Below are 21,210 nucleotides of genomic sequence, written 5' to 3'. Positions count from 1 at the left end.
AAAGTTCTTCCCCAGATTGGTGTGGAACTCCCTGTGCTCCAACTTGCAGCCATCGCCCCTTGTCCTGTCCCCACAGACACTGAGAAGAGGCTGCCCATTCCCTCATTATCCCACACTTCAGATATTGATAACCACTGATCAGATCCCCTCTCAGGCTTCTCTCCAGGCTGAACAGCCCCAGCTCACTCAGCCTTTCCTCACAGGGGAGATGCTCCAGGCCCTTCATCATCCCCGTAGCCCCTCTGGACTCTCTCCAGGAGATCCCTGTCCTTTTTATCCCAGGGAGCCCAGAACTGGACACAACACTCCAGGTGGGGCCTGACCAGGGCAGAGTAGAGGGGGATGATGCTGTAAAGTATGATTCATTAATGTACAACAAACAATTTGTAACGCTTGAGAGTCATTATAACATGCAAAGGACCACACTGTGCTGATGTGTCAGCTTTATTCAAGCTATTTTGTTTCTGAAAAACCCTTTTTCAGTCTCAGGGCCTTGTGGTCACCGGTGACTGGAAAGCAGGAGTGCACCAGTCTCTTCAATTTTTTATGGAGCAAATGCTTTGATGCTACTCTTTGTTATGAATACATTCTAGACAGTCTTGAATGCATGAAATCAGCCTTGTAGTTGAACTTCTGTGACATTAAAGAGACCAAGTGGTAGTTAGAATTGATGCACATCTCTCAAAGCAAGCATATTTCTTGCCTTGAAGGAGACCGATGTCAGCCTAGATGAGCTGCATAAACAAGAAGAGAGATTCTTTGGACTGAGCATCTCAGACTCAGACAAGGGACGTTGATTCTGGCTGGCAAGTTCTGCAGTAACTGGGGTCCGTGGGTGCCAGCTGCAAAGTGAGGGTGGTCACAGAAACTAAATGGCAGGGTTTTGGGCTGGGGAGAAGCAGGCTGTTGACAAGAGGTTGTTGGCATGGGCAGAAAGCCTCTCTCAAAGTTATAAATACCCCTTGAAAGGTGCTTAAAAAGAGCTACCCAAGTCAGTTAACTGGTACAACAGCCCCACTGGTCTGAACGTGAGCGCTGCCTAACCAGGACACAACGGCTGCCAAGGCCCATCCTCCAAACCCACACTCTCTCCCACACTGATGTCTCTGTGCAGCACCTTCAAAAACGTCTGGAGACCAGGACTGGGATTCAGACTCACCCTGCTCCCCCAAGCATCAAGCAGCTTCCTCTGATGGCAGCTACCCAAGGCACAGGTAAACCCAGCAAAGCTGCCTGTATGTTCAAAGGCCTATTTCTCCTATCGGTGCTGCAAACATCCCCTTGCCAGCAGCAACTACTGTTTCCCTTTATGAATTTCTTATGGTTTGTTGAGCTGAGCTGAATCCAGCAGCTCTTAGAAGGCATCATCTTAAAACACCCCCACTGAAGTCGTTCTTTTACCCTGTGAGCCCAATCAGTCTGCCCAGCTTTCATTTGCTACGCACTGATGCCCCCATGCTGGCAGTCTGAGTGCTGTGTGGGGCTGTGACGTGTCAGGAGGAAAATTAACTTGCTTGTTTTTAAAAGAATTCAAATTTGGTCCTTCTTTTCTAGACAGCACAGGTTTCCTCACGGAGATAGTGTCACATGTCAGTGGGAACTAAGGTCCCACCAAGACTGTCATCAAACAAAACCTGAACCAAGTGCGGTATCACCAGGGAGGGGATTGTCTCCTCCTGCTCAGCTCTGGTGAGGCTGCACCTCAAATACCATGTACAGGTTTGGGCCCCTCACTCCAAGAGAGACACTGAGGCCCTGGAGTGTGTCCAGAGAAGTGCAACCAGGCTGGGGAAGGGGCTGGAACACAAGTCTGATGGGGGCTGAGAGAGGTGGGACTGTTCAGTCTGAAGAAGAGGAGGCTGAGGGGAGACCTTACTGCTCTCTCCAACTCCCTGGAAGGAGGTTGGGGTGAGCTGGGCTCATCTTCTCACAGATCACCAGCGACAGGACGAGAGGGAATGGCTGTGAGTTGTGCCAGGGGAGGTTCAGGTTAGAAATGAAGAGGAATTTCTTCTCAGAGAGAGGTTGGGCATCGGAACGGGTTGTCCAGGGGAGTGGTGGAATCACCGTCCCTCGGGTTGTTCAAGGGAAGGTTGGATGAGGTACTGGGGACGTGGGTTAGTGAGTGACAGAGGTGGTAGGGGGATGGTTGGGCTGGATGATCTTGGAGACCTTTTCCAACCTTAACAATTCTATGATCACACAGCTCTCACCAGTGGCATGGAGCACCACGTAGGGCACAGTCCCACGGGTTTCAGTAAGACTAAGTTAACCATTAAGCAGGGTTTGGTCCTGCTTACTCACCCCTATGAAGAGTCCATCAACTTTCTAAACGTGACACAGTTCCTGCAGAGCCATCTTAATCTGTACTCCACAGCCACATTTCCAAGAAGCTGCTTGTCTTTGAGAGGAGCTGTAAGGAACCAAGCCACAGGCGCCCGCTGAGAACCTGGGCTGTGCCACGAGCTGGCTCTAACACAGACATTCCCCTGGTTCTTTTTTTTGGTCTCATTTTCTAGTGATACAAAATCTACACAAAATCAAAAGGCTGGCTGTGGGAACTAGATCACCAAGGAGGAAGTTTGGGGTACTGACAAAGTGCTGTAGTACAGAAGAGGTAACTGTGACCATAGCTCCTCAGCTACTTGGTGTAGAGAACAACTCCATCCTGACAGCGTATGAAGGAAAGAGTTTTGCAGTGATGGGGGCATTTGCTCTGGGTATGGAAGGACCTGAATTCTATTCAACAATGACCCAGAAGAGAATTGCTATGTAAATAATATACTCATTGTTTTGGGGCAATAGCGTTTGGTAGGAAGGAAAAACCCCCTCTAGGCCCAGTCATTCTATGGGGAGTTGCTCATTATTGTCACATACTTTTATTCTTCCAATTGCAACCGTGCTGGGTGTGCAGAACTGGGCTGTAAACAGACAATGCAAAGACAACCCCGAGCCTGGGACCACTCAAACACCCTGCCAGGATTGAAAAAAAATCTATTGAACAAGCTGGTCCTTTTTATTTCTGAATAAGAACTGTCTAAATAACACCCTTACCTGCTCGAGCGCTGTAAATATGTAATTTAGGCTGCTGCCCCATGGCATATTTTGTGTCTAATTTAAGGGACTGTGTATTTGGACAGGAGGGTCTGGACTCCTGTCAGGTAAATATTACAAGCTGTAAATTTTCACAGCAGATTTAACACTAAATTTAGTTAGCATTATAAATAAAGAGAACATTGACCCCACGGTAGCCCTTGTCCTTGAGAGCAGTTGGCCTGAGAGTTAGTTAAGGCTCCCTAAGGGAACGCTGCCAAAGTCTCCCTTGACTTCCAAACAGCAATGTTGTGTCCCAGTGAGCCTGGCATCCCTCGTATCAGCACCGCAGCAGCTTCAGCTGCAGCTTAGAGCCTTGTCCTCAGCTCAAGGCAGGGAACACTCACACCAGCCAGGAAAGTGCTTATGGAGAAGAGGCTTAGGGGCTAGGCACTGCCTAAGCTTCTTGGGTGTCTCAGCCTGGCAGCCCATAAAGAGAAAATCTTGGGTTTTGAACATTAAAAATAAAGCAGTTTCGAATTCCTGCAGCGACAGAGAAGCTACAGCTTTGCACATGCTGGTTGCTGATAACTGCCCACAGAGTCAGCTTTCTAATTTAAACTCTTCCCTTGGAGATATTGAGAGGAATGCTATAAAAGTCCACCAGGCTGTACAGGCAATCCTGCATTCTTCTTCTGCTCCCTCACACGTTTGAGCTTTGAAAGGACCTTTAGTTACATCGGTGCTTCACTGGACACCCACCCTCCCTCAACGTTCCCCACATCTTGTGTTATCAGTAATTTCACTTTTCAATGTATACTGGAATACATAGCACAGTCCAAGTGGACATTCTTCACCAAGTCTATTGCTACAAACTGCACAGACCCTTTCCATTGCTCCTGTTATGAGCATTGAGAGCAGTGTCCAGCTTCTCAAGGTGTGAGGCTTAAGTGCAGCGTTCCCACTAGTAAACCCAATCCCAGTAAAGCCAGAACCAGATTAAAGCAGACCAAGGTTTGGGCTGCACTGGGAGTAAAGACACTGTGGATGTGTAGGGGAGCAGCAGGTGGCAGAATTTGCTCTGCTTTAGCACAAAGACTGCACCACGCTGCCTTGGGTTCTCCAGCAGCTGACACTGCTTATCATAGACTCATAGAATCTCCTGGGCTGGAAGAGACCCTTTAGATCATCGAGTCCAACCCCAGCCTAACCCTGCCCAGCCCTCCTCTAGATCATGTCCTTAAGGACTTCATCTACACACCTTTTAAATCCCCCCAGGGATGGTGACTCCACCACCTCCCTGGGCAGCCTGTTCAACACCTGACAACCCTTTCAGTACAGAAATTCTTCCTGAGCTCTGACCTAAATTCTCCCCTGGTGCCTTCCAGCAGATCCACACTCCCACACAATTTCGTGTCACCTGCAAACCCTCTGAGGGTGTGCTCCATCCCCACCTCTGGGTCATTAATGAAGATGTTAAACAGTACCAGCCCCAGCACTGAGCCCTGGGGGACATCACTTGTGACCTGCCACCAGCTGGATCTAGCTCCACAACTCTCGGAGCCCGGCCATCCAGCCAGTTTTTCACCCAGCAAAGACTGTACCCATCTATTGCATGGGCTGCTGGTGTCTCCATGCTCCTCTCTATGAAGAGCTGTCTTCTGGCTGCTGGGCCCTGACACCCCAAGAGTGTGCAAAAGCCTCCATACCCAAGGACGGCCGTGGCTGGGGGCTCCCTCATGCCCTAAAGCCCCTCTTTGACTTAAGCTCCACAGCTCTGTTCAGAGGATGCAGCTTTTCCAAACATATTGAAGTCCCTGGAGATGAAAGGCACCACTCTTAACTCCTCCTTATTCCTATGACAGTAGAAACAAGGCCAAAGCAGGGCTGAAGGTTGCCCCGCTCAGTGTTACGCAGCCAAGACAAACCCAGCCCTTGGCACAGGCAGCTGTGAAGTGGTACATGGCTGACAGATGAAGTACCAAGAGGTCTCACTCTTGTTTGTGAAGAATTAATTTTTTTTTCTGGAAATAGTCAACACACTTCCCACAGGTTCTGTGGAAACCAGAAAAGGCTGTTGCAAGCCAGCCCCAAGTGACCTGGGGTGTTTTAACATGAACAATTTGCACCGTCACACCAGTTCCTGTGATTTACACCCTGTTTGCTGTCACCTTCCACGCTCCACAGTGTAATTTCTGAAGACCTTGCCATAGCCAGAAATGTCCCTCCCACAGTTTTCAGTGGGAAACCAGCCCTTTGTAATCACAAGGAGGCACAGTGATCTGTCTGCAGCCTCAGCAAGAGAACCACCACCCTGGTTTCCATATTTTAAACACTTTGCCAAACTTCATCCCCACAGAACGTTAGTGCAGACACTCAGAGCTCTGCAGACACCACTGGTGCCAGGCAGGGCTGTTGGTCCCTACCTGTTTCCCCAATTAATGGGGAATTAATTTCTCTAGCTGGTCATTTCACAGAAACAGCTTATTTTCTATTTATAGGGACTGTTTGCAAAGCCACCTCAGTGGGTGGCATTGAAATCCCCTCATCAGCAAACTGCTACAGGGAAAAACATGTTCCAATTAATATTAAACGGGAAATGTGCTAATTTTTTCCCCCCCTTTCTCAGAGCTGCTAACAAGGAAAATCAAAATAGCATCTTCCAGAGAACTGGTGGCAGATTTAAGGTGTTAAAAGCTTCTATCTGAGCACAAACAAAGCCATCTCAGGCTCCCAGACACAACCCCAGTTAATAGGAAAATGACAAAAATACCTGTGAGGTTTCAGATGGCCAAACCCTGCACCAAACCCCTGAAATAATGGACCAGGTTGTTACCAAGCTGGAATGAATTTCATGGGGTTGTTTGGTTTTTTTTTTTTAAGGTGAACATAGTTTTGGCTTATGGTGCTGGTTTGACAGTCTTAGAGATCAGAGTCATCTGCCTCTGCCTGAAGCTATGACAGCAGGCGCAGAGGCAGGGCGAATTTATTCAGAGTGCTCTAATTTTATTCCCATTTGATAGAATAAAAAAGAGAATTTAGCTGCAGACAGTGAGAAATAGCAGCTTTTAAATCACATCTTTTACTGAGATTACTGCTGTGGAATCAAAATGGTAGAATTTGCCAGCTTCATAGTTAAAATCACATTTTTCTTCCCTTTACACATACCGAGTCATCACAAACTTCCAGACATTTTTAAGGCTTATTTTAAGGAGACCCCACCACTGCCAATTTTTTCTCTTCCCTTCACAATTCTGCAGTAGTAATTATTCCCTTCTTTTCACACATCTGATGGGATTCCTATGTCAGGAGTACAACAAATTGCCTATATAAAATAAATACTGACACGTGGATTTACTCTAATATCAGCCACCGTGGGACTAAGTTGAAATACCTACACAAAAATTTGCTGCCAAACCAGCACGTATCATTGTAGGTCCTTAAACTCTGCTGGAAATGGCATCAGATTATATCTAACCCAGCAGGGACCCAGACTGCATTTCCACAGGGAAATTAGGAATTCTACAGCATGAGATGCATTACATAGGATATTGTCCAAAGTAAATTGAAAACAGTGGAAAGATTTCCAACTGTCTTAAAAGACTCAGGGTCAGGCTGGTAGTACTCAGCTCTGAGAACTGGAACTCTTGGGATTACAAATAATTCTATTTCTAGGCTGTGATGGTTTTCAGCAAATCCCCCTTTTCTTGTATTCACTTCCAAGTTTTTGGGGACATTCTTTCCCCCTCCTTCCCCTTTTTCTTTATAGATTAAACCAGCCTTCAAAGCAAGGACTGTCATGATGAGGGGAGGGTGGCAGACAGCCCTGTAACACCACCAAATGTTTCTGCTCTGTTTTCAGAAGGAGAATCTCACAGTGAAAGCTGGATAACCCCTTGTGTGCTCCTCCTCCCAAAATGTTGGGACTTCCCATAAAGATGTTTGAACAAAAGATGCCGACTGCAGCTGATCTGTGTTTAATTACCCAAGAGAGCCCCTTGTGCTGGCACTGATGTAGACATGGGTGGGTCTACAAACAAGTCCCAGATGCGAGTGGAGTATTAGGAACGCTGCAGCTTTCCAGCAGCAAAGCTGTGTACTTGTGGGAGTTTAGCTTGCATTTCTCTGCTCCAAAAGCTTGTAGAAGACATTCTGATCCTGCTGAAGTCAGAGATAAAAGTCTCATTTGTCCCAATTTCTGTCAGACATGCAAAGAGATCCCAAATTTGTCATTTCTTCCCCATTCACAGATGGGGAAAGGCAATACCTATCCACTCGCTCGCACCAAAGCTTTCACCATCAGGAGTCTGGTTTCAGAGGCAATGAGTGAGGTTTCAGAGACAGTGAGTTTGGTTTCAGAGACAATGAGTGAGGTTTCAGAGACAGTGAGTTTGGTTTCAGAGACAATCGCTCTCAGGCCTTACAGCAAAGTGCAAAACATGTTTAAGAGGTTATTTAAACACTTGGCCTCTCCATGGTACAACATGCCATCCAGGCAACAAATTCCAAGAACACGTGCCTTTAAACCCTAACCTTTAAAACCAGACAGCTGTTGATGCTACACATCTAACTGCAGACACTTGGCTGGTCAGCTTAAACCTAGGACAGGCTGTGGCCACCTACAGATGGAAACCATATTCCATGATCTGCTAAACAGATTCCTATTTACGAATAGAGAAGGACCTGCAAGTCTCCACTTAGTAAACTACAGGATCCTTCCCTCACTGAGCTGGAGAAGCCATCAGAGCAGACTGGAATAGCTGCATTCCAGCCAGCTGACAAACAAGAATCTATTGTGTGTGTATCCCAGAATAAACATCATGTGAATGCTCTGCTTGGCCAAGAAAATGGAGATAATCAGGAAAGGGAATCATCATCTTTTGTATACTGATCTATTGACTGGTTTGTCCTAGCTCAAAAGAAGTAGACTACTTAATAAATAGAAATTACAGGTGTTTGGGGGCTTTTGGAGACAAATTTTACTCCTTTGCTGTTTAAAAAACGTCATATAAATCACTTCTAGGTGAAAAAGACCACGTGAGCTCTGATGAAGAATAGCAGTGAGAGCATCGCTTACAAACACAGCAATCACAACTGGCTGGGTTTGTAATTACTAACAGGAAGAAAAACAATTACAGATCTACCTGGGTTACATCAACAAAAACTGTTTTCCACAAAGCCTAGGGAAAAAAAAGTAATAATCCTATTTATTTGATAATTGAACAAAACACCTATTGCATCATGCACATACCTTGTTGCCCATGGGTGCGATGAAAACCCTGCTGTACACCTGAACTCTTCAGTGCCTGGGGTTTTTATTTTCCTGACTGCATTACTCCACAGGTAAGTTTAAAAGGGAGGTGTTTGGGACAGGGACAATCCATCTCCATGTTATAACACACCCTGACAGGTATTCAGCAGGTGGGTTACTGCTCTTTGGTATTTTGCAGATACACTGCTTCTGCTGGTAACTTCCCTTATTCCTTACCCCATAAATTGCCTATTTCTCCTCCCACTTTTTGTTTTGTCATCATTTTTTTTTATCTGAATCTTTCTCTTCTTTTAACTTGGGCACTGTACAGACAGAGGAGATCCTGACGTTTGTCTGGAACAGGGAGGCATTAGGGGAGAGAGAGAACACCCCTAACCGCCTACAGCGAACGATGTCAGAGGGGAAGGACAGCATCAAGTGGAGGATCCTTTCTGAGTGTACAGCAAACACATTTCACTGAGTCACCAAAGGGAGAGAATCACAGAATCCCAGGGATTGGAAGGGACCTGGAGAGCTCATGGGGTCCAACCCCCTGCCAAAGCAGTTCCCCAGCTCATATTGCACAGGGTGGCGTCCAGATGGGTCTTGAGTATCTCCAGAGATGGAGACTCCACACCCCCTGGGCAGCCTGTCCCAGGGCTCTGTCAGAAAACAAAGACTAAGGATTTTTGCTGATCATTTTTTTCCCTTTCATCTTCAGGAGGCGTAACGCTTGGTTGGATATACTCAGCCAAATGTTTTATGAATTGGGAATCTCCCAAGGTTTTTTATTTAAAGAGCTCTTGATATTCTATTCCAGTAAGTCAGCATTACTGCAGTAAACACTGAGCCTTTCATAACCTTGCTATGTGTGATCCTTTCTGAAAGTCACTCTGCAATCAAATGTACTGGGATTTCATAATAGTAATTTGCCACACTGTCAGAAATAGGCTTATCATGCTGCTGTCATTGGTATCATGTGAACATCACTCAGTATGCTGTGCCCTTCAAAGCAAAGCCAGTGCTCTGAGCCAGTAGTAGAGAGAGAAAGAAGGGGGGAAAAAAAGAGCAAGAAAACATTAACTCTTTCAGGTCGAGCACAGCTTCAGTCTGAAGGAGGAAGCTGCAGAGCTACTGTCTGTGGTGTGAGCACATCAGGAATACTGACTGGGTATTAAAGTTGGATTTTTTCAGCCCACCTGAAATGTCTGATAAATCTGGTCCTGTTGTCTCATGATGCTGGGCCTGGGGTCTGCTCCTTTCCAACACCAGGAGAAGGACCTTGTCCCCAGTGCCCACAGGCTGTTGGCAGATCTTGACTACCTTCAGGTTTGAAAGATGTATTCCCATCCTTTTCCACTTCATTCCAAATGTTTCTGTTTCCTAAGCTTTTCCTGTAAGAAACCTTAGAGATCTGGAATTCACAAGCTGAGCTCCATATAAAGCAGCAATAGGTGCATCCTTTGAACAGGGTTCTCACCTGAACTCACACAGCTCACAGTGCTTTCTCCCAAACTCTTCTCCTGTGAAGTCACAAGCCCAGTAAACTCTTGGGGCATTTCCACAGTTGTGTCAATGAGTCAGGGAAAAAAGAACCATTGTGTAGCTTAAATGGACCAAACCACTTTGAATGCTACAAACTTGAGGGGATTTTACAGTGACAAGCATCACTGACTGATGTGACTGCTCTTAGAGGTTATCCAGAAGCCTGTTTTTGAGTAAAGAGTAGAAAAAATATTACTCCAGTAAACTCCATAAATTCTAGCAACAAGCATAAGCTACAGGTTAAATACTGCAGGGTTGTTTGGGCTATGGATTAGGAGCATTGTGCCTGAAGAGGATATATCTTGGTGGATAAAGCTTTAACCTTCATGGATGTTTCTGAACAGGATGGGAAGGAAGAGTAAGAGGAAAAAGAGCTCACTACACCCACAAAATCCAAAGCTGTTACAGTGATAATGGCTATAATGTTGCTGGTTATATTTTAAAACTCTTTTCTCCACAGCAACTCATGTTACACAAGAGATCAGGTCTTCAGGTGAAGATGTAATGACACACAATTTAGGATTTTCAAATGTACTGAAGTTATTTGGACACCCCCAAGTTTTAGCATTTTCCAGACAGCAGGTGCTCAGCATTTTAAGGTCAAGTTCTTCAGGACATCTCAAGTTGCACCCAGAATCAGGAGCTGCTTCAGAAAGTGGGTTGCTTCAGTCCTTTGGTTGTTTTCAGGATTCATTTGATAAATTGTCTGGGTGACACAGTGGTATATGGATGCTCTGGGGGTACTTCCCTGTAAATGAATCAGCAGCATATAATAATCAAAGTAATGTATTTCTAAGGGCACAGTTTTGACACTCAATGAGGATGTGTCTTCCAGTAAGGCTTTTTGTTTAATTCACACCACTCCAGTTGTCTTTTTTTACCTGGAAACTCTAATTTTCTAAGTGACTCTGAAGAAAGGACAACAAAAATCTCGTGAGCTAATGATTGCATCTCCTGCAATAGCTTCACATCACATTGAGGTGTGTGTTCTTTATCACCTTATTTATCTACATACTCAAGAAATTGCCACAGTTTGGTCTGTGGAAGTTTCCAGCTGCACTGTTCTCCATCCTGTTGCAAAGAACGCAAGCGGCGTTCAAGGTTTGAGATGGCACAAAGAGGGAAACCTCATGAAACAGACCTGGACAGGCTGAAGAGCTGGGCAGTAAGAAGCTGAATGAGGTTCAACAAAAGCAAGTGTAAAGTCTTGCACTTGGGAAGGAATATCTGCTGGAATCAGTACAGGCTGGGAATGACCTGCTGGAGAGGAGCTCTGTGGAGAAGGACCTGGGGGTCCTGGTGTGTGACAGGGTGGCCATGAGCCAGCAGTGTGCCCTGGGGGCTGAGAGAGACAATGGGATCCTGGGGGCATCAGGAGGAGTGTGGCCAGCAGGTCACAGGAGGGGATCCTCCCCCTCTGCTCTGCCCTGGTCAGGCCCCACCTGGAGTGTTGTGTCCAGTTCTGGGGTCCCTGGGATAAAAAAGACAGGGATCTCCTGGAGAGAGTCCAGAGGGGCTACGGGGATGATGAAGGGCCTGGAGCATCTCCCCTGTGAGGAAAGGCTGAGTGAGCTGGGGCTGTTCAGCCTGGAGAAGAGAAGACTAAGGGGGGACCTGATTAATGTTTATCAATATCTGAAGGATGGGATGCAGGGGGAAATGGGCAGCCCCTTTTCAGTGTCTGTGGGGACAGGACAAGGGGCAATGGCTGCAAGTTGGAGCACAGGGAGTTCCACAGCAACATGGGGAAGAACTTTTCCCCAGTGAGGGTGAGGGAGCCCTGGGACAGGCTGCCCAGGGGGTGTGGAGTCTCCATCTCTGGAGAGGTTCCAGCCCCGTCTGGACGCCGCCCTGTGCAATATGAGCTGGGGAGCTGCTTTGGCAGGGGGTTGGACCCCATGAGCTCTGGAGCTCCTTTCTGACCCCTGTGATTCTGTGATTCTGTGATTCACACCACCCAGCTGCACTTCTACTGCAGAAAAAATAGTAATTACAGTCATTTCATGGGGGGGTTGTGCCTGCAAATCTGACACTGACCAATTTCCTTAAAAATATTAGGTAAGGTTTGGCTACTGTAGCACACATTAGGCAATCTGTGAAAGTATAGTTAATTGTTAGTTTCCATTTCTGTTGGCTGTTCCATACTGCATTTTGCCATAAACATACCTCCTGAAGGACTCAAGTAAAATGAAGTACTTTTATAATGATTTTTGGAACTGTTGGAGGGCACAGGGGGTCGAGAAATGACATGGAGAATGATACCTGGTCATATTCCACGGACAATCAGCCTGAAAGGCAATGCCAGGGCCTTCTACAGAAATTATTCATAACAAGCTCCCAACGAAGGTGTATCATTACTTCTTGTTCTCTCTCACAGACCCAGGAAATCTGTTTTGGTGCTAGCAGTCTGCTGTGGTTGTTATAGAAATGCCTTCAACTACGTTGTCCAGTTCCTTCCGATCCTGGGGTTAAATTAACTCAAAAGACTGCCTGCCAGGATAGAGGCCTGAGCTTGTGTCAACATGTCTTTAGAAATGCATTAACAAGTTGCTCCACATGTATAATTAATAGGAGCAAAGGAACCCTAGACTGCCAGAAAGTCTGTTCTCCATCCCAGTACATCTCTTACGCTTCTTGAGACTCTATTTCCTTTTCAGTGTTATTTCTAGAGCGTTGGTTTAGTTCACCACAGACTTCTCTTGGAAATGTCAATCTTACAGCAGCAATGCTATCAGAATAAACCTACTCTGCCTCTCTGTGCATCTCCTGTACAGTGAGCTCAGGGTTTTAACAGAGCTTGATTAAAAATTAAGCCTCTGTACCGCCGCGTCGGGCAGGTAAGTAGTATGATATCCATTTTCCAGATGGTTAAACACACAATAGAAAGGTTAACTGCCTTGTCCATGACTGAGCTGCACTGGTGGCAGTGAGGACCCAGACCTGAATAAATACTCCATTTCTTGATGTGGCAGCTGGTGCACAAACCAGGGAAATGCTGGTTTTCACTCAAACCAGTTCTCTTCTGAACGGCTCTTTTAACCAAGTGAGACACAGCTAGAAACTTCATTCTTCTTGACCAAAACAATTCAGTTTCATCCCTGGGATGTCCTCCTGAGCTCCTTTGCTACACTTGGTACAAAGCTTCAGTGTAACTCAAAGAGTTGAAAAGTTTGAAAAGTTGTTTTCTGAGTTGGAAATAATTTGCTTAACCAGTGAGTTCTGAGAGATGAACTGGCTGGTACCTGGAACCCCTCTGAACGACAGCACTAGCCTGCAAGTCAGCAGTGACAAATCCTGCTTTGCATCTGTGAAAAGTACAGCAGAATCACAGACTGGTCAGGGTTGGAAGGGACCTTGAAAGCTCATCTACTCCAACCCCCTGCCAGAGCAAAATCACCTAGATTAGGTCACACAGAAATGCATCCAGGAGAGTTTGAATGTCTCCAGAGAAGTAGACTCCCCAATCTCTCTGGGCAGCCTGTCCCAGGGTTCCATCACCCTCACAGTGAAAATGGAACTCATGGAACCTCTTCTGCACCAGCTTGCACCCACTGCCCCTTGTCCTGTCGCTGTCATCCCTGAGAAGAGCCTGGCTCTAGCCTTCTGACTCTTGCCCTTCATATATTGATAACATTAATAAGGTCACCTCTTGGTCTCCTCCAGGCTAAAAAGGCCCAGCTCCCTCAGCCTCTCCTCATAAGGAAGGGATTCCACTCCCTTCATCATTTTGGTCACCCTGTGCTGGGCTCTTTCAAGGAGTTCTGTATCCTTCTTGAGCTGAAGGGCCCAGAACTGGACACAATATTCCAGGTGGGGTCTCACCAGTGTAGAGCAGAGGGGGAGAAGGACCTCTCTTGACCTACTAACCACCCCCCTTCTAATACACCCCAGGATGCCATTGGCCTTCTTAGCCACAAGGCCACATTGCTGGCTCATGGTCATCCTCTTCCCTTTCCTCTGTGCTGCTCTCCAACAGCCTAGTCCCCAACCTATACTGGTACCTGGGGTTGTTCTTCCCATACATAAGCCTCTACACTTGCCCTTGATGTATTTCATTCCATTTCTACCCACCCAACTTCCCAGCCTGTCCAGATGCCATGCATGACTTCAGAAAGCATGTTCCAGGTAAAGCAGACTCGACTGTACAGCACATGCTGTGCTGACAATTCAGAGAAAGATTTCTCCCTCCACAGCTCCAGGAGAGACCACAGGAGCGTTGAGTTTATGCTGCAACTTTGGTGAAAGGGCAGAAGGTAGAGAAAGCAAGTGCAGTGCTGTGGAAAGTGGGATTTGTCTGAGTGATTAAGTCCACTGTCCAGCTGGCAGACACAACAGCTTGTTACTATTACAGTCCTGATAGCATTTAATTTATTTTAAACCCCTGTCTTAAAGCTTTAATATCCCATCCATGTCAAATCACTTCATCTGAAGGTGGCAGCAGGGGAGATCAGTTGGTAAAGAACACGGAAAAAATGACAGACAAGTCTTACATGTCACTTGATGAGACAAAGCTGCTTATACTTTTCCTTTTAAGATTGGACGTCCCTAATTTTCTAGTGCTGCAACAGAAAACAGCCCCAAATCCCCCAGACTTGACAAAGGCTCATTCTTTATAACAGTGGGAAGGTGGAAAGCAGTTTTGTAACCCCCAAACCGTTTCCCCTGATGAAATAAGCACCCTCACTGACACTCCCCTTCTGAGCCATCCTGTTAAATAGAAAAATGGGCAGTTGCCATAAAAGTTTCAGAATAAATTCTCAGGAATCGAATGTTAAGGGAAGAGGCAGAATGAGCACTGGGCTCCCCCTGTTGCCTGTAGACGTGGGGCAGGGTCCCCACCTTGCTGCAAAAGGGGTATGGGATGGAGGCGTGCCAGAAGAGTGAAAGCTGACAGTGAGACCCCAATTCCTGCATCTAAGGAAAGAACAGATGGACTTCAGGATGGGCAAACAGGCAACTACCTGAATGACAGGCTTTCCTTAAATAAATACAGAGACCATAGGTCCTTGGAAGAATCCAAAGGTGTTCTGCTTGATAAAAGCCTACACAGTAGGGAGTGGTGGGGAGCCTTCAGCCCCTGTGTGATTTAGATCTGGTTTCCAAAGATTCAAAGTGGTGAAATAACAGGTGAATTTGAATGCACTATTTTCTGTTGAAACCCAGGTTTGTTGGACTCCCTGTGTGACCATGGCTTTTACAGACAAACTACAGTATGACTCAGGTTCTGTGCATTTAGCAGGGTGGAAGGGGTATGTAAAGTACTCCACACACCACACTGCTGAAGTGTGCTCCCATCCATGTGTGCCATGAACAAACTGTACCCAGGGATGCTGCAGGGATGAAAATGAGATAGCAGTAATGACCCCACATCTTAAAATCTTTTCCAAGTATCTATTAAACCAAAGATCATCTAAACCCAAACCAAACCCAAGCAACTGGTCTAAAATTTCTATCATTGGCTGTAACCTTTGGAGAAGTAATCAATTAAACCAGCATGGCAGAGCTACTTCTCCAATGGCTTCATCCAGAAAAAGCATCTTGTTTTTAATCAGAACATCAATCCCATCACAGAATCACAGACTGTTAGGGGCTGGAAGGGACCTCAAAAGATCAACTAGTCCAATCCCCCTGCCAGAGCAGGATCACCTAGACTAAATCCCATGTGCAAGAACATCCCTCCCTTCATACACCATCAAAGTTAAGCACTCCCATACCTAATGCACCCCTTGTCTCTGCATGATTCAGCTGAGAAGCAGTAACACTGAAGTCTGGTGCTTGTGCTCAGTAATAAATAGCTCTGAAGTCTGCAGTAAGAGGAACACAACAAAATAGGCACCATCTACCCAATTTCTCTGCCCCAAAACATGACTGGAGCACCACAGAGGCTCTAGAGATGGCCCCTCACAAGCCTGGATAACGTAATCACTACTCCAGCCCCTGCTGAGGACATACATATATCTATACTACTTGCCCTGTGAAGCCTCTATCCTCTTCAGTGCAAAGCTGTTTGACTGTGGAGCTCTTACAACCTGTCTTTCCTCCTGGGCACTGGCTCTGAGCTAGGTTACAATCTTGCTTTACTCCTGTGGGAAGAGATGACTCACTATTCCTTCTGTAGGACTACAAGGAGACACCTTGAAGGGAAACATGGCTTTGGAGTGCCAGCTTGCTCCACAGAGCAGATGGCTGGGCTAGGCTGAGGTTAAAGACATTCATTATGAATCCATCATCAATCTAGGACATAGATGTGCAGTGATTATCAGATAGAGGGAATGTGCTCAGAGTGACAACCTGTGTGTTGCTCCCAAGCTAGTCAAGTTTTGCTAAGAGGGTCAGATCCTCCTCTCACAGAGCAGAGTGACAATCCCCTGAATCCAGAAGGAACCTGGAGAAGCCTCTCTGTGCACAGTGTCTGCCACCTCCAAATAATGCCATCTATAATCCTAAATAAAATTAGCATTCACCCTCCAAGGCAGAGACCACCAACTCAGCTTACTGCCAGGCCAACACCACCGAAGGCCCACACAGAGTTACCTTCTCTTTCTGTCTGAAAACACAGAGAACAAACACACACACAGACATGTCAGCAGAGTTTCCACTGTCCAGGCAGTATCTCCACTAAGTCAGCACATCCCAGCAGTGAAGTTAATGGATCCTACCTATCCTTATGAGGTAAGGGATGGATCCCAACTAATCCAGCTCTGACATGAGCACCCAGACCAACACAAAACTGCAGTTCCTTTGTCAGAGCAGACTTGGGGTTAAACAGAAAGCCATCACTCCCCTGATGCACAGGCCCACAAAGCCCACGCTGCTCAGTGTGGATAACCCACCCCCTGCACCCCCATGCTGAAGGAATCCACCTGCATGAAATAACTTCCCTCTGAAAACAATACAAACTTCTCTGCTGAATGAAACCAGTTCCCTCAAGGAACAGTGTCAATCGGACCAGGTTAAACCCAGAGGCTTTTCCTGCCGTATCATAGAACGTTTATGGTCAGCACACTTTTGCTTTCCTTGAAAACCCTACATTGCAGGGTTTATTTGAGCTTGGTTGTTAAAACCCCCAAACACCCCAGCCTGAATAACCCCTGAAGCAGCTGTTTCTTCCAATTTTTGTTTTAAAGAAGGTTTTTGAAGCTGCAGACAATATATCTAACTTTGCACTGGCAACGTTATTTATAATACTCTGGGAAGCAATTTACAATTGGATTTTGAGAATTTCCAACCTCAAGTTACCCTATATATTTCTAGAATATATTTATATATTGCTCCTCTGCTGTTTTTTTACCAAACTCTTACTTGAGGTCAGTAAATGCAACATTTAGGACTTGCCATGGGAAGAAAGCAGAGAAGCCACGCAGAGAACATTTCCTTCTCCCATCTCTTGAAGCTGCAAACTAGTTTTGTTTTCTAATTGATACAATCACAAGGCAACTGCATTATTCTGAACAAAACAAGGGTCTGCACAGTGAATCAGCCCTGGCAGGCCAGTTTTTCAGGTTATTAGTTAGGACACTGCAGCTCTAAAGACGTAACTAGTACTGATTTATAGCCAATATCCCACACTCCCCTGCCAGTACACAGGCTTTAACCTGTAGTTAAAGTTAAAAGTCAGGTAAGCACCCAACTAAGTAACAAACTCAGAAATAATGGTGAGCTATAAAAATATTTATCCTTAATCCAATTATGCCTCCATTTCCTTTTTTAATGATATTTACAGCACAGCCACATCATGTGGGCCTTGTGCTTTTAAAGCCAAATGCCATATTTACATGGAATCTTCTAGAGTTCAGAGAAGAGTCATCCCATCAACTGCACAGTTCATATTGTTAATAAAGGCATCTCTATACATTTGCCCAACTGACCAAAATGACCTTAAGGGATTTATTCTGGTCATTTCCTCCTGTGACCCAAATTCACATTTGAAGCCAGATCTTCAAAGGATAAAGAGTAATACTTTAACCCACTGCAGATTGCAAACCTAATCTACTCTTAGGAGGACGATGGTTTCTCAATTTGAGAAAAACTGGTGGGCAAAAATAGACCAGAATCATTTGTGAAACACATCCACTGTCATTTCATTCCCTGTTAAGCACCATGAAGACCAAACATTATTCCTACTGCAATGTCTTTCAACACTTGCCCTAATTAAAGAGCAACACCCCCCCCACACACACACACCAGCAATCTACTCCTTGGAGTGTCAGTTAGCTGGACTGCATCACGTTTAGGTTTTCAGCAGAGGTCACAAAGCTGGCTTTCCTGCTCAAGCCTCACTTCTTTTTTTGCTCATTCTTCCAGCTAAGGAGAGGTTCTGAGGTGGTGTACAGAACTTGTATCTTGCACCTTCCTTAGCTATTGGTGAGTAGCATGACCAGGAGAAAAAAAGAAACAATAAGGGGGGGAAAAGGAAAAAATAAAGAGTCAAATCCCAACTTTCCTCCCCAGGATAACATTTCAGATGCCACTAGTGCTTGGTAAAACAGGTGACACCACAAATGACATCGTTCTCCAAGGAATGGTCAAGCTATCAAAAGCTCTGCTCCTTTATTTTGGGGGACACAGGCTGAACTTAGAAACATGCCAGTGAGCAGCCCTGGAAACTGCAGTAATTTACTCACGGAGGAGACAGGCAGCACATGCTGAATCAGGAAAAGGTCCTGCACAGAGTTGGTTTGAAAGCCAGCACAGAGGAACCTCCTCTGGGGATGAAGGACTGTCCTGGGCTCAGCATCCCCATCAGGCTTCAGCTGTCCCACTGAGGCTGTCTACAGGGGTGATAGTTATAGCAAGCTCTAGTATTGTTATACACACACACACCTTCTCCCTATCCACACATGGTTCTTCCCACAGCCAGAAGATGAAACCGTTTTTGGTCACCTCTAAATGTGGCAGGCTAAATCTTAGTTGGCAGTGTACAATGGTTTGCCCTCTACTTTACATGAGGTAAGCAAGCAGTATGCTCCTCTTCACAAGCCTCCAGAATCATCCCTTCAAGGTTCTTTCCCAGGACATTTTACGCTGCCCTAAAACCTGATCCATTAATATTCACATCTGAGTAAGACTCACAGAGGGATGGAAGCTGCCTCAGAAAGATGCTGGCTGGCTATGGATGAAATGCTAGGCTTGGACAGTCGCTTCAGGTGGTCTTTATTTTAATATTCTGTGGATTAGAGAGTTTTTATACCATTACACCCAAAACCAGACTATCTCAATTACATCATGCAGGTTTGCTTTCTTGCACATTTTCTGGATCCTCTCACATACCAAGACCCAGCATTTCATCAAGGAGACATATCTGCAGGCAATGTGACAGCTGCTTCCTGCCTCTTTGAGGCTGCAGCATTTTCTTTGGGTCATGCATAGTATCTCTCCTTCCCCTTGAAGCAGGTAAAATGCCTGCTTGTTTCTGACAGTGAGAGATGCCACGACTAAAGTAACCCCATTTCAGAAGGAAAATTGCAAATGAGGACAAACTCGCTGCTGCACATCCACAGTCACCTTCCAGGCAGTGCTTCCTGAGCTGGGATGTACTGCTCTGGGAGCTAAATTCAGCTCCTAGACTTGGCACCATTGTGACTTGGCTCCTCTGACGGCGCTTACGGCAGGCTGAGCAGGGAGCGCGTTCTCACCCGGTCCCACCCACAGCAACAGCCTCGTACACGATGACATCCCGTGTCCACAAAGCTGGAGATGGGATTTTCTGCACGTTCCTCCCTTTGTGGAAGTAAAACTGCAGTAATAAGTGGCCCTTTGGGCCACTTTCTATGCACAGCAAAATCTGCTTTCAAAGTTTTGCAGGGGATCATTGAGGTGCTCACTGGTTCTGGCAGTATTTCAGCAGGGGAATGTGTTGCTCTGAAGATTATATAAAATAAGAAAAATCCCAGTAAGAACTAAACCCAAGTTCTGTTTCCTTTACTAGCAATTAGAATTATGCACAATCAATACCAACAGTATGCAACTGCTGATGCTTACAATGGATAAATATTTCTAGCTGGATGAGTTCAATAGTTATGAAATATACATGACTTAGTAGGGGAAAACATCATCAAAGTTTCTTATCTGGAAAAAAACATACATTGCAAAATCCCTTTGATGTGATGGTGCATCCAGAATGGCAGGTTCATAAATAAAGCTCTACTAAGCCTCACTCTTCAGCTTGCACTGGATTATGTGGGTGTCAGCTTGGTCTGCTCCTTGCAGTTCTGAGGGGTGCCAAGTTCCAAACACAATCAGTGCTTTCAGGGCTTTATGTTGGGTTGAACAAAAAGCTACCGACTATAAACAAATCTAGATCTTCATTTGGAGGCACCACAGTAGGATGAACCTGCAAGTAAGAGCAGAACCCAGTCAAAACAGTTGAGTTTGAGATGTGACCTCTGCAAAAATCACTCAGCCTCACCGGATAACAAACCAACCCATAGATCTGTTACCAAAGGAAAGGTAGACATTTGCTAAAGCATTCACTGATGTCAGGCTGGAAAGTTTAGTAGGACAAACGTTTTGCTAACTGGTTGCAAGTTTTGAGTGGATGATAAAACCCCCAGACAAAAAAGCCTGACCCAGTTTCTTGTTCCGTGACTGAACAATTTGCAGAGCTCTAAATATAAAGCTGTTGATAACAGATCCGTAGTTGTTGCAAAGGGAATGTACTTCATGGAGTGCACCAGGCAACAAGTTGGGCCTTTCCAAACCATACTGCAAAACCCTGCTTATAAATGATGACAGAACCAGGCACGGGGTTTCCTCCTTTTGTCACACCCACACAAATAAACATGAAAGCCCACACTGAAATTATAAATATATTTGTGTTATTTATAATCATGGCACTACACAGTGAAAATCGTGTTCACTTCAGTTTTCTTAAAGAATCAGAGTAGAATAAGACAGCATTGACACAGGATAGCCTCTCCCTGTCCTACTTAATTCTGTTTCAGTGTGTTTTCAGGAATAATAATCTTAACACCAGTAGCATCAAATGGCATAGAATAAGCTGCAGAGCTGAGAGAAATAAACACTCTTGGTCCTGGCTTTGACCTCAGCTTGGTGCAGATTCCATTAGCCAGAGGAGGAGCTCCATTGATGCTGGTGAAGTCAGACTGAGGTGAGATCAGATCAGACCCACTGCACAGCATCTGCTTCAGCCTCACATGTGTTACCACTGCACACAGCCCCGGCTGAATGCTGCTCCCAGCCCCCCACTTGTGTCTCTCAAAGCACTTGAAAAAGATCAATAGCTATGATGGTCTTTGCTTTATAGGTAGTGAAACTGAGGCACAGACAGACAGGGATCTGCTGAAGGGCTTCTACTTGATCACGTTTGGGAGAGGACAACGCTCTGGAGTCCTGAGTCCTAATCCTGTGCCCTGTCTGCT

The sequence above is a fragment of the Gallinula chloropus genome (genome assembly GCF_964237585.1).
Source record: "Gallinula chloropus genome assembly, chromosome: 23".
In the NCBI taxonomy this organism is placed as follows: domain Eukaryota; kingdom Metazoa; phylum Chordata; class Aves; order Gruiformes; family Rallidae; genus Gallinula; species Gallinula chloropus.
This window is presented reverse-complemented; position numbering follows the sequence as displayed.